Source organism: Erithacus rubecula, assembly GCF_903797595.1.
Source record: "Erithacus rubecula genome assembly, chromosome: 19".
In the NCBI taxonomy this organism is placed as follows: Eukaryota; Metazoa; Chordata; class Aves; order Passeriformes; family Muscicapidae; genus Erithacus; species Erithacus rubecula.
The window spans coordinates 5,772,408-5,785,845 of record NC_136671.1 but is presented as its reverse complement, the minus strand read 5'-3'; the positions used below and the strand labels follow the sequence as shown (position 1 = coordinate 5,785,845).

Genomic DNA, 13,438 nt, shown 5'->3' with positions numbered 1-13,438 from the left:
GGTGCCTTTGTCCTGTGTTTTTCTGAAACTCGTTTTGCATCCTAAGTTTTGGTTTTGTATTGCCCAGTATCTCTGAGAAGACCCTGTTCTGCCAGAAATATCCACATTCCAGTGGGGAATCTCAAACTTTTAGGTTCTAAAAAAAGACCTGAGACCTCTGGATGGCTCAGGGGGCACAGGACACAACCAAACCAGCTGCTCTGGCAGGAGCACACAAGCACAAGTCAACATAACTCACATTTGATCAGGAAACTGGTCTCTTGTGTGAGCTGAAGAATTATAGAGCAGAGCATTAACTGTGTGAGCAGGGTCCAAAGCCAGGGATGGAAACTGGAAGAAAAGCTATTGGAACCAGCAAAATCCCCTGAGCATCAGTATCCAGAAACTTCCTGTAAGACATTCTGCTGCTTCAAACAAGATTCTGCAACCCCTTGGATATTGTTACAAGACAGAAATGTGTCATCTTAGCTGGGGGTATAAAACACAGCCACAGGCTGGTGACGTTAATTTTTCATGTTACAAGCTGTAATACTGTTCTCTCAGTCCTCTGTCTTGAATTCTCTTTTGATACTTCTGCCAGTATGTATGGAATGGGTAGATGAGAAGAACAGATTGTACAAAGTTTGACAATCATAATTAGCATAATCATAATCGTTAATATTCATATTAAGTTCCCAATGCCTCACCTTGCTTCTGTGCTTCATTCCCTTAGCACGGTGTTGTGCTTTTTTCGTAGGTGGTTGGAATTGCTTGGACTTACACCAGAAATGGGGAAAAAAAAGGAAGAATGATCAAATCAGTCCCACGCATTGAAATTGTCTTTAAATCCTCATTTCTACTGCCTTGACCAGTCATACTGTCCACCCACTGTGAGACTCAGACTGCTTTAAAATAACACAGCTAAACAACCAAACCCAAAACAAAAGAGCCCCCAAACCTACCATATAGAAATAGAAATTATTCACTTACAGTTTCAGAGATATTTTTGTGTTGCACCCTGTCAGTAGGTTAGCCTTTGACATACACTGGAGCTCTGAATCTAGAAGACTTATATGGTACTTTTATAGAAAGTCTGGATATTATTAATATTATTATTATAAATTCTGCTTTTTTATGATCGCTGCCTGCCGGCAGCAAGGTTTTGATCTGTATGAGGCAGTTGATGGCAGCTTCCCCCAGCAGATGGCAGGAGCACAGCCGTGACCATCCCGGCAGCTCTGCAGGACCGCGCTGGGCAGGAGCGCTCTGCAGCACTGAGCTCTGAGCTCCGGCTGCGCTTTCTCATTTCCTTCGAAAGCTTTCATTTGGATTTGAATGGAGGCTGAACAAAAAGTGTCATTGCATCATTTCTAGGGCCGGATTTGTCTCTGTTATTTTTGCTTTCTGGAGACTAGATCACCGTTGCTGAAAAATGTGACCCGCGGACAAAATGAATAGCAATCATTACACAAAAAATGGGGCTTGATTTGCAGAAAATATGTGTAAAACCCAGTACCTGAAACGTGCAAGGTGGCACAAGAATGAAAGCTCAGCCCTGGAGCAGGAGCAGCACAAAGTGTGGTGGTGCCAGGAAGGGCAGCCTGTGAGCAAGGAGCGGCTCAGCCTTTGCATCTCTGCGGCAGCTGCAGGCTCTGTACCAGCGGGGATCGTCCTTCGCTGCCAATGTCTTCCCGTCAAAACAGAAAAAGGATGGGAGGGGTAGTGCCTTTATACCCTAATCCAGCGTCGGACTGAGTCGGGGGGAAGTGATTAAAGGATAAATACCATGCCTACATCTCTGTCCTGATCACTGTATATCTTCAAAACTGCAAAGTTCAGCAGTGTAAGGTATTAGCAAGTATGAACTAAAGATCTACTTCTCCGCTCCCTTGAGCAGATCCTCTCCAGCCCCATGCAGCCCAGGGGTGTCCAGGTCACCACATCTGCACTGTCAGAGCTGTTGAGCCAGGTGACCTTCAGAGGTTCCTCCCAACAGCATTTTTCCATGGTTGCCTTCAGGAACTCGGCTACATTTGACAACAGCTACATCTAATGGCACTGAATCACAGCAAGTTCTAGAGATGGAATGCCTGTTATCCAGGAAGGCCAGGCATTCATCTGACCCCAGCACAGCCTTTGAAGTGCAAGAGGATTAAAGAGAACAGTAAAACAAGAAGAAAATAAATGATTGCCCAAGACAACAAATGGAAACAAATCATTGCAAGAAGATACCAGGCAGGACACCTCTGGCTGTGCCCATTACTTCCTGAGGGAGGCTGGGCACTGGGTGAATCCAGTTTTGGGGTTGGTTGAAGAAAACCAACTGGGTGGCATTGGAAAACCCACCTAGTAGTATTATAGCAGATGCTGATTACCAAGCCCTGGAAGCTGACAGCCTGTGGTGCAGTCTCCAGAAGGGGATAGGAATTGTGATCACAGGAAGAGAGCATTAGCTGGGTTTACATCCTCTGTTTCCCTCAAGCTTGTCAGAAATTAGTTAGCTCTTCACTGCCTTAGTAGGTGCAAAGAGTTTACAGATGTATTTGTTGTCTCTAAACAGGCCATACAAAGAGTTTGTAATTTTTACTAGTTTACCTGAAGATTATTTCATTCCAGGGCATGGAAGGCTTCATGCCCACTGCTCCAAAATCTAGCAAGTTAGCAAGCAGGAGCAAGACAGATCACTTAAAGGTAATCACACTTCTTTTCACAGTGAAAATGACCAGATATTCAAATGATTCATACATTCAAGTAAAACCAAAATATACACATGCAAAATTTCAGTAATTGAACACAAACATGTCATCATGAATCCATTCTCAGTGCAAGTGAATGCCAAGACAATTCCTGAATATCCTGAAATGAGCACCTTAAGAGATGAAATAGACTCTCCTGCTAAACTAATTGCTACCTTTGTTTGATGAGAAGTGTGGCAATTCGCAGATAGAAATATTTATACAAGAAATGCCATGGGCTTCATTGTTGCTGCCCACCTCTCTACCCACCAAACCCACCTGGATTATAATCACCATCTTCAGACAACCCCTGTTGCACACACAAGTTTCATTCATTCAAACGCTTTGATTTGGAGATATTTTTGTTTTCTAGTCCCTTTTCCCCCCAGAGATTTAATTCAATAGCTATTACACACATGGCATTTTATTCTGAAAATGATTGTATTTGTATTTATTCTTTGAGCTAAGTGTTTAGTTTAATATGCTTGCTGTAAATAAACTCTATTACCCCTTGTAGTAAAAGGCCACAAGTTCCCCCTTTGCGAAACTGTTTGATCCATGTTAAATGAAACTGTTTCTAGATAAATGTTTCCATGTGGTATTTGCCTCTTAATTCCCTTAAATGCCTTTGAAAGACGCATGTTCCCAAAGACTGTACCAGTTGCAGGGAAGGAAGTTAAAAGGGACGAAAACAGTGAAGAATTACAGAAGCAGTTAAAAATTGGGAAGCAGAAATACAGTCATCTCCAAAAAGTGAGTTTTTCCCTGCATGCATGAAAGACACCTGACTGGAGCCTCAGGTAGCTGGGAGTTACAAGCTGCTTCTCTCTTCAGCACTGCACAAAATTCAGCCATTTGAATATTTCCTAAAAGCATTTCTATTCACCCCTCCCCAAGAAGAGACGTGAAGCCCCTTACATTTTTATCTGCTGCTGCACTGCCCACTGCCCACTGCCTTCCACAACAATGGACACTTGCACTCATGGGGGCAAATTGTTCTGAAGGGCTTCACACCCGGCTCATCGCACGTCCTCGGCAGCGATTTCTAGGGGAGAGAGGGAGCGCTGCTCCTGAGCACACCTCGCACTGCAGAACTCCTGCCGTCAGTCCCCGTGCTCCAGCGCAGCCTCTGCCGCTCCCCTGCCGGCCCCGACACCGCCCAGAGCGCAGCGCATCTGCATTTCACCTCCAAACTCACAGCACTTGGCGTCCTCCGCGCAGCTCAGACCTCTGCCACTCTTTCCGCCCCTCTCTCACTTGGATAGGAAACTCAGCAACAGCCTCCAAGGACACAACGCCCCAGCAACAGCTTCCTCAGTTTCCCACTGTAAATAATCCTGTGTTCTGTACTTGCTATACAAATTGTTAGAGGTATTTACATAAAACTGGATTATTGCTCCACTGACAATCAGTCTGACAGAAGGGTTGATTTGCTGTCAGCTGTTAAATAATGTGAAAATATTCCTGCCTAGAAATAATTGCTGTGAATAGAAATAGTTCTAGAGTTGCCTGGAACTTGTGAATAGGACCAGATTGCTGTGGAGGCTGATCAGCAAAAGGTTCCTCATACAAGGCACAGGCACAGCCTTTCTAATCCCCAAGTGATCCTCCAGGGAAGTGCAGTGAGGATTGACAGTGTCACACGTGTACAGAGCAGCACCACAAATAACTTGACTGTGCGTTTACAGTGATTTTATTTACAAGTTACCACATGACACCTGTAGTACTACAGTTTTTATAACACCATTAGCAGTAAAATAAGCCACATCTAAGAAGAGTAGAAGGCAGCAGAGAAAAATGTGCACAGAGAATGCAGCAAAGCTATTTAGCTGTATCTGAAAGTAGGTAGGTATTTTTCTACAGACTTAGAAAGCGAGAAGGTGTATGTTTGAGAAGAACAAGCTCTCCAGCCCTCTTATTTCTACAGCATGAAACTTTTTGTACAGTGACAATTTAGTATAATAAGTACTACACTAGCACTCGAATGCAAGTGATAGGGAGGAAACTGTCTTAATACCTTGCCCTTTTGAGCACCCAGAAATGAAACCCAAAGCTTCCCTTTAAAGGGAGTTATCCAGGGCTGGTTTACTTGCAGAGCCAGAAGTGCAGAATTGCTGCTAGGGGGGCAGGAGGGAACAGAGCTTATGACTAGAGAGTTCCCAAAAATTGCATATTGCCTGTGAGGTCTTATCTGGTCTTAAGTAGTTGGTGAGCAAAGCCAGCTGCAGCATTCCACAAGTCTTTTTACAGTGCATTCTCTAAAGCTGAGTACAGTTTAGCAGAGCCCCAAAATCAAGCAGAGAAAAAAGCCCTTCTGCTCTTTGATAATTTTTGGCTCTAATGATGCTGCTGTTGAGCCTGGGCCTTTCTCAAGAGGAACAATGTGAAGGAGCAGATCTGGAGAACCACTCTAAACTTAGATGTATTCTGATGACAAGACTCAGAAGAAAATAAGCTTAATGCAGCATCAGGTGCAACCCTTTTCTGCTTCAAAGCACAGCAGCAGCTTCCAGAAAGCAAACAAGTGTTATTCAGGACCCAGTTTTCCCCCAGACATCTTTAACAGCCTGGAGCGACAGTCAGCACACACAATCCATGCTAGTGGCTGCAAAGACAATGAAAATACAAGCTGCACAGTAATAATTATTTCCACTACTAACTACACACAGGATATATTGCTTTTGGTACAATGCCATTTATTGTCACAAGAAGAAAACCAGTGATTAAGTTGAGCACATGGATTATGCAGACCTTTGCCATGCTGGAACAACAGCATTATTTTACTTACAGAAATGTCACCAAGTCAGCTGTAAAAACAGCTTAACACAGTTCTTCCAAAATACCAAGCATATCCTCAAACCCAAGTTTATATTAAGTTTAGCTACAACAGAATGATTAATAAATGGTTTTGTTTTCAATCCCCACTTTTGTCTGGAATGCTGCACTTATACTGCATGAAGGCAAACAGAATCAAAACACAGAGCTACAGTGACAGCCACAACACCCACTGAAATGTTTCTGAGTGGGCAAACTGGCCTGCAAGTTTGTGTCCCCTCCACACCTGTGCAAACCTACTCAGAAAGCCTGCAAAGGTATGTATGCGTACAAAAACTAACAAAAGTTTTTTAAAAACACAGAATGCATTAAAAAGTCTAAAGTCTGAAATCTTGAGTCTGTGATGCCTCTGCTGTAAGTTAGAATATCTGTGGGTTTTAACACTTCCAGGAACAAAGAAAGCAAATTTCCTTTTCAGTACTAGCTATCAAAATTGAAGGTAACCTAGGAGAAAGAGTTGACTAAAAAACCTACCTCTTGGGGTATCATCTGTTCAGTGAGTCTCAAACCAAAATTCTGAATATTCAGCATTTTTGCATTTGCAGTTTTAAGGCAGAAAAAGATATTCACAGCAAGCCATTTAGTTTTGGATGCTACAAAAAAAACCACAAACAACAAGCCAACAAAAACGAATAAAACTAACAACCCCCTAAAAGGTGCATCTCAAGTCTTTTAGTAATAGCAAATGTTAAAAAATTCAATGGCTCTCTCCACAGCTTTAAGTTTTTTGTTGTTTTTTTTTTTTTTTTTTTTTTTTGCTAAAAAAGCCTGAATTTTCAGACATATATCACACATCACAGAGATTAATATCTTCCATTATTTCTAAGCTGTGTTCAAGGTCAGAACTAAACTCACAAGGTAGAATAAGAGATCCCTGCACCACCAGTGTCCTGGCTGGTGCCATTCCAGGGCTGGAGCTGCTCTGCACTATCTTGGTTTTCTCCCCAGAACCAGCAGCTGAAGCAGAGCTCTGGGGTCAGCTGCCTGCACCCAGGCCTAGCTCTGTGAAGCACAACTGTGTCCTTGCCTCAGCTGTACAGAGGAAAAAAATAAAAGAAGCAAATAAAAGCAGAACTGTGAGACTGCAGGAATCTACAAGCATGCAAGGTAAGGAAAAGTAAGAACAAAGGAGTGAAGTCATTGAGGCAGAGCAGACAAGGGATTTTGGAGAAAGATCCCAACATGGAAAGTGTAAACCCCTGAGGAAGAGCAGTCACTGAAGAGGAACTCTGTGAGATCAAAGGTCAGCCCAGTGCCAGCAGCAAGGAGACAGGGAGGAGCAGTGCTGCAGGCAGCAGCCAACAGCTGAGAGCACACAAACTCACAGACTGGGAAGAGAAATGCAAGTATTTTTATTACTGTCTTTTTAGCTGAGAAAACTGCAAACTCAAGACCGTGGCAAGGTATTTCTTGCTCTTTTCAGGGACATCAGGAATGGAAGAATTAAAGTCTCCTCTCTTCAGCCTTCACAAAAGCACAAGCTAGCTCTGTACTAAGCTAGAAGGATCACACATTTCTCTACCACACTAATCAGATGGAAAGAAAAGGAACTTCAAGAAAAATGGGCTCTGTGTGTGTGCATGTTGAAAGGAAAACAAGAGGCAGCTTTAGGGAAGTAGCAGAAGTTTTCAGTATTTGCAAGGTACATCAGTTTAACAGGATCAATAATCTGCTGTTTATCATCAGAAAGCTCACAAATCCTATAGAATAAGGATTTTAAATTACCAATAGCAAGATGTACTGAAAAAAAAAAGCAGAGTTTTTGAAAACATGTGAGGGAAAGTCCTCAGTGTAATTTACAAATTACAGAGAAAAGCCAGAGGGGTTACAGAACACTTCTCACATCCAACTCCCAAGATCAGGCTGCACACAAACAGCACGTGAGCAGGGCTGCCTTTCTGATGGGGGTGTGAACACCTCTGACACCAGGTTGGTGTTTGCAGGCACACTGAAGTTGCCTTTGGAAGCACAGTTGTGGCTCTAGAACTCCTTCTGAAGCTACCTGGACTCGTGCAGTGAGAAGATAAATCAGAGCAAGGTAACCAGCACCAGACACTGCACACATTGATACCATGATGGTTTTGAGTCTTCTACATGCCTCAAGTGTTTTCCATTTTTTAAGTTTTTCAGTGTTACATACATGCAATTTAGTAGAAAGAATAACTGAAGATAAGACATGCACAGCACAGAATTGTATCTGGTCTGCAAAGTCCTAGGTCAGAGTTCTGTAGAAGTTGCTGCCATCAGACCTACATTAATCTCTTCCAATAAACACGGCTTGTACTCCAAAGCAGCTCCTTGCCAGCCTTCCTGAGTATGAGAGCAGCATCTGCCCAGCACCTGGGGGTGCTCACTGGAACCACCAGCCCCCACCCTGACCCACAAGTTCAACAGCTCAGGAGTGCCCACTAGAGCTGAAGCTTACAGATGGAGAGCTTACAGCCAGTTCTGGTGAGACATAGGAAACCTGTGTGGTATTTCAAATGAATCCCACTGAAACAAGGATCACAGCATTAAGTCAACCACTTGCTTGTCAAAACGTTCCTGGAGCCAAGCATCTGTGCAGTTGTACCTTCAAGTCCCTCCCTGAAGCGCACGCTATGGTGAACACACCTGCTGCCAGGGGAACAGCCACAGCCAAGAAAAATGTAAGAACACACAGAAACATGGCAAAAATTAAATTCTGTATTATTATTGGGGGAAAAAAAATCTGTAGTCTGCAGTGAAAGCCAAGGAGGGGAACGAGAGATGAATTTTTACAAGCCAATTCTCAGAGCTGTTACAGACCTGTCAGTTATGGTTAAGCTTTCTTTAGTTTCAGGTCACATTTTTTTTTTACCTTTTCATATTAATTAGAGAAGCTTTTAGCTGCCATTATCCAGCTACACCTTTTAAGAGTTCATTTCTTTGAAGAAGAACTAAAAGTCCATGACAGTGATATGAACTTACTTGCACTGTTCCCAGAAACCCCACATTTCAAACCCCTGGTTGAGAAGAACCTTTTTGTACTGAAATGAAAACATTTGGTCTCTAAGGATTACACAAGTAATAATTTTCAAGATTTTGTGAGGACAGTGCAATATGAATATCCACAGAAAGAGTGCCAAAAAAGCCCATGAACCATTAGATACAATGCAATTGATTTTTATCACTCAGCAGGTCAAGATTTCATCATTTTCTCGCACCAAAGATAAAACATTTCTGCCTGTGTTTTTTAATGGATAGCTTCCCTAATTTAATTCCATGCTGGTACAGTTACACAGGGGGACACACACAGCTGCAGCTCTGGCCTGCAGGCTGCTCCCTGTGCACCTCCAAGGAGGGGCAGTTTTGGATCAGCCAATGGACCAGCTCAGGGCAAAGCAAAGTCCCAGTTGTTCTAGATATGCACGGAACTATGCTGGTTTGGTAATACAGGGACACAATTTAATGATTTTCTTTGCATTTGTTTTTACAAGATTCAGATGCCAAAAACAAAACAGAACATTAAGTTACCTGATTTTAAAAAAGAAAATCACAAACGTTTACAACATCAAAAGAATAAGACGAAATATAAACCTTTGCTACTTACAATTGATCTATACAGATTAACCAAATCACAAATCTGTCACAATATAAATGTTTAATTGTTACAATGAATAAGAACATACAGAAAATGATTTATTTATTTTTTATAAAATCTTCCTTTGCTTTTTTATTTTAAACTTACCATTAACTAAATTAGCTATGCAGGACTTGTGGGTACATGACTAAGAAGGCACCAACAGTACAAAGCAAAGACAAAGCAGTTTCAGTATTTTAAGAGTGCTCTACACTGATACAACACGAGAAAAGGCAACAATAGTAAGTAAACCAGCTGCAACCTTTAGAAATTTGTTCTAGATTTACACATGTAGTCCAACTTTCACATTTCCGCCGATGTGTCACTTGGTTTGATCACAGCACATGCTACAAAAACCACTGTAAGCTTCACTTTACTAATGTGCACTTTTCACTAATTTAGTGTCTTGATTTCAATTGTTAACTAAACCATTTTGAACCACAAATGTATTTAAAACTTAGTAAAAGGATTGTTTGGACTTTTTTGTTTAAACCACTGCATTTACAAAAATATTTCCCCTAAAATCTGGGATTGCTTGAAGACATTGCTGTACAAATATAAAAGTACTATGCAAGGGACCAAATTCGTAAGTATATGGTGTGTATGTATAGACCTATATTTATACCATATCACTGTGCTGTAACAACACAATAAATTTATCAATAACCAAGGACTATATAAACTACACTAACATAAGCAAATATATATTAATAAAGTTTAAATCTATAGTACAGTTGCTCAGCAAACAACTTCGACATGGTATAAATATATCATAGCATATTACAGTGGGCAGCAACAACAGGTTTTTCTCTCATTCTGCAAGGAAAGCCCTGCTCAGCTCCTCAGGTTTTGTTTGGCCACTGCCGAGTTCTGTCCCCACTGGCGCTCCCGGCGCGCGGCCCAGCTCTGGCGCCACAGGGCTGAGGAAGAGTCTGGCCACAGGCAGCACTGCAGAGTCAGACGCTTGTTTGCCAAAGCATCCATGAGAATTTTGTGTTTGCATATTTTTCTTCAGCTGTAAGGTTGGAATGTTTTTGACAGTGAACTGTTTACATTCCTTATTCCCAAAGCATCTTTACCATGAAATATGCATGCTACTTCGATTAAGAGTTGCTGTTCTCCGCTCTAAAATATAAAAACTGCATAAAGAAAAGAACTCAATGTAAAATGATGAAATAACTGACCTAACAGTGTTGTTAGAGGCACCTTCTTTAAACGATTTTCAAAATATGACCAAAAAAAAAAAAAAAAAATAAAAAAAAAAAATCGATCGTGCTTCAGCATTTGACGCATCAACAAATTCAACCCAACAATGTTTACTGACTTCAGTAAAAGACTGATGAATGTGGTTATGGATCCTGATGGATGCCAATTGGATTCAGCAAAAGTAGCTAAGGAAGAAAGCCCAAAAGCACCAGACATTAGGTAAAGCAAACCCTCAGCTTCTCACTCAGACAGGATGCAAGGGTAAGTCTACACCTTCCCAAGCATTCCAAATTAAAGAAAGTATTAAAAAAAGAATTGGGAAAGAGAGTGGTGAAGTAAGCTGCCAAATTCTTCCTTAATAAATTAAAACTGAGGTGTTACAAACTAATTTCAGTAACAGTCATCTTTCCAACCGTGCCAAAAATGATTCCTGTTGTAATGATGATCATGCAAGTAGCAGAGATTCTAGAAATATTTCAACTTTTCAAAACTGAGTGAGAAAAGCATTTTGGTAAAGATGTGTAGAAAGGTCAAGAGAAATTTCTACACTGGTATCAACAGTCAAGTGCATATTTCTTCTATAGAAATGTTTTTAGCATAGGTTCCATACTACAATTCCATGATCACTTGTGCAGTGTCCTGACAATGCTCCGAATTTGTTCCCCACAACAGAGATTTATGTACCACACAACTTCCTAATAGAAAATGCCCTTTAATGATGAACCCTTGCTTATTAAAAATTAGTTTTGGCAGACTAACACTTAAACTACAGGAAAAAGAAAATTTTGAAATGGAATCTTGTAAGCACCCTTATCTATTGGAGTCTAAATTAATGGCTTTCTAGATTTCTCTGAAGAGCAGACTAAATGGTATGAGGAAGCCTGGAGTTATTAACCAGCCAGCATCCTTATGTACTACAGTAGCAATTGAACCTGATTTCCATTCAAAGACATTACCCAAGAGGAAACCAAAAACTAAATCTTAATGTAAATGTGAAGATATAAGATTTAAATTTATTTCCAGGAATTACAAGTGCATTTTGTTCATATTAGCAAGCAGTCTTTATACAATCCATTCTTCACTGCTGCCAAAATAAAATGAGAAAAAGACAGCAGAGATATGAAAAGCTAAAAATAGAACTATTTTTCCTAAGTTATTTGTTGAATAGCATTTCAGTTGAACACAACTCAGAGGTAACAATAGATTATTTTTTTTCTCAATCATAGGCATGTGGCACTTAGACAATCATCTTTGCACAGAAAGCTTTAACAGTCATGCGAGGGCACAGTAATTATTTTAAACAAGGCAAATTTCTCACCACAGAGAGCAGTGGGGAAAGAAAAGGAGGCACTGCACTGGAACATAACACCTAGTAAACTCCACATTATACAATTTCAGTAACAAATACTTGAAAAGATCATTAAAAGGTATACAATTTTAAACGGTATTTAGTGCTAGCTTTGTTTGGTTGTCCTAACTCAGCATTATCAGAAAAGTTTGATAGTACTTGACAACAGAACAGTACTTCATGTCACGAGCTCATGGAGGCTTGATTACAAATCACCATAGTGTAGGTTGCAAGAAATTAACTTGAGATGCTGACATGCTGTAGGAGCAAAAGTAAAATCAAACTTTCTCATTTGAAGATGCAGTGTTCCTCTCTGCAAGAATCTGAATGTCAGTGATTAGATTCAAATGTCAAAACTATCAATCCTCATTTGAAGCATTTCATTGGTATGCAGGATGTAGACTGAGTTAATTAACATCACATTTTGGTTTCTTGCTTGCCACCAGATATGGCTGCCTTGCCCAGGAAAAGCACTGGCCATGGGGTCATGGTGCCATCGTGGTCTGTGTTAACCCTTCCAGCACCCAGGGAGCAAAGAGCAGCTGCAGCTGCCACTTGCCTTTGCACAGGCTGTACAAACACTACTGCATGGTAGGAACTTTGGAAGTACTATGCCTCCAAAATGGGTAAACTTTAAATGATCTCTCCTAGAAAAAGCAGGGAGAAAAAGGTACAAATTTCATCAATACATGGAAAAATGTTTCTTAGATGAATTCATTAAAGTTGGGCTCCTATGTGGCTCTTACACTGGGTAGAATACCTGTATGTACAGCACAGGACACCCAAACAAGTGCATAAGCAAGATTAACATGAATACAACTTATGCTGCAATCCATAGCATAATTGCTGGATGCTAACCAACCATTTCTATTTAAAAAGGACGTGCAAAAAAAATCTGGGATGTCACTGACTTAAAGTGCCCTGAATAGTAGCTTTTCTAAAAAAAAATGCCAGCGACTTCAGTAAAGTCAGAAAAACATAGTTCATGGTGTAAACGTCTTACAGGTTAATGAATTATCTTCTTGGATACTGATCCAGGAGTGAAAGGAACCACTGCATCTTTCAAACCAGAAAGCAAGCAGTTAAAACACGGGCAGCAGTAGGTGCACGTACAGTACAGTACTGCAACAGGTCAACAATGGGCATTACGCATAGGAGTGTCAATTACAATTCTTCAGGCTTAAAAGATTCATTGAAAGCATGAAAAGCCAAAACTACCAGGAACCGCCCTCCTGAATGGCTCAAAGGAGTTAGTGGATAAGCTGAGAGAGGCCACAAGACATGACCAACAATAAAGAACTGGGAAGAGGAACAGCAACGTTTGAGCATGCCCAGTCCTTTAAGTCCTTGTCCTACAAAAGAGAGCAGAGATACATTTCAGTGAAGGAAGTTTAACATCACCTTTTAAAACAAGCCCTTTTCTATTTCTTTACTTGTGGATGCTCAGTGCACACTGTGTTTACCATGAGCCTGAGCCAGCAGGGTCTACAGATGTTAAAAAATAATTTGGAGACAGTGGATGTCAGGATATTCCGTTTTACACTATTAATTCTTCAAAAGATTAGGAAGATTAAACATAACTAATCAATGAAGTACATTGTTTGTGTGAACAAAAAAATCTGTTATTTTCACATTGCTTCTCAATTCCAAAACCCACAGCCCAGGGGATACTTTGAATCTTAAGAAACAGCCCAGTGAGAAGAGCTGGGTGATAAAGCACAGGGGGAGTGTGCA

At 40.9% G+C, this 13,438-nt stretch overlaps 1 protein-coding gene across 1 annotated transcript in view; it reads right to left on the bottom strand.

The window, feature by feature from the left end:
* Positions 1–9,152: 9,152 nt before the first annotated feature.
* MAPK1 (mitogen-activated protein kinase 1) overlaps positions 9,153–13,438 on the bottom strand; it is a 31,981-nt gene continuing 27,695 nt past the window's right edge. The window contains exon 9 of the mRNA XM_079322117.1: positions 9,153–13,056. The gene's annotated coding sequence lies outside the window, so the exon portion shown is untranslated. The remainder of the gene's footprint in view (positions 13,057–13,438) is intronic.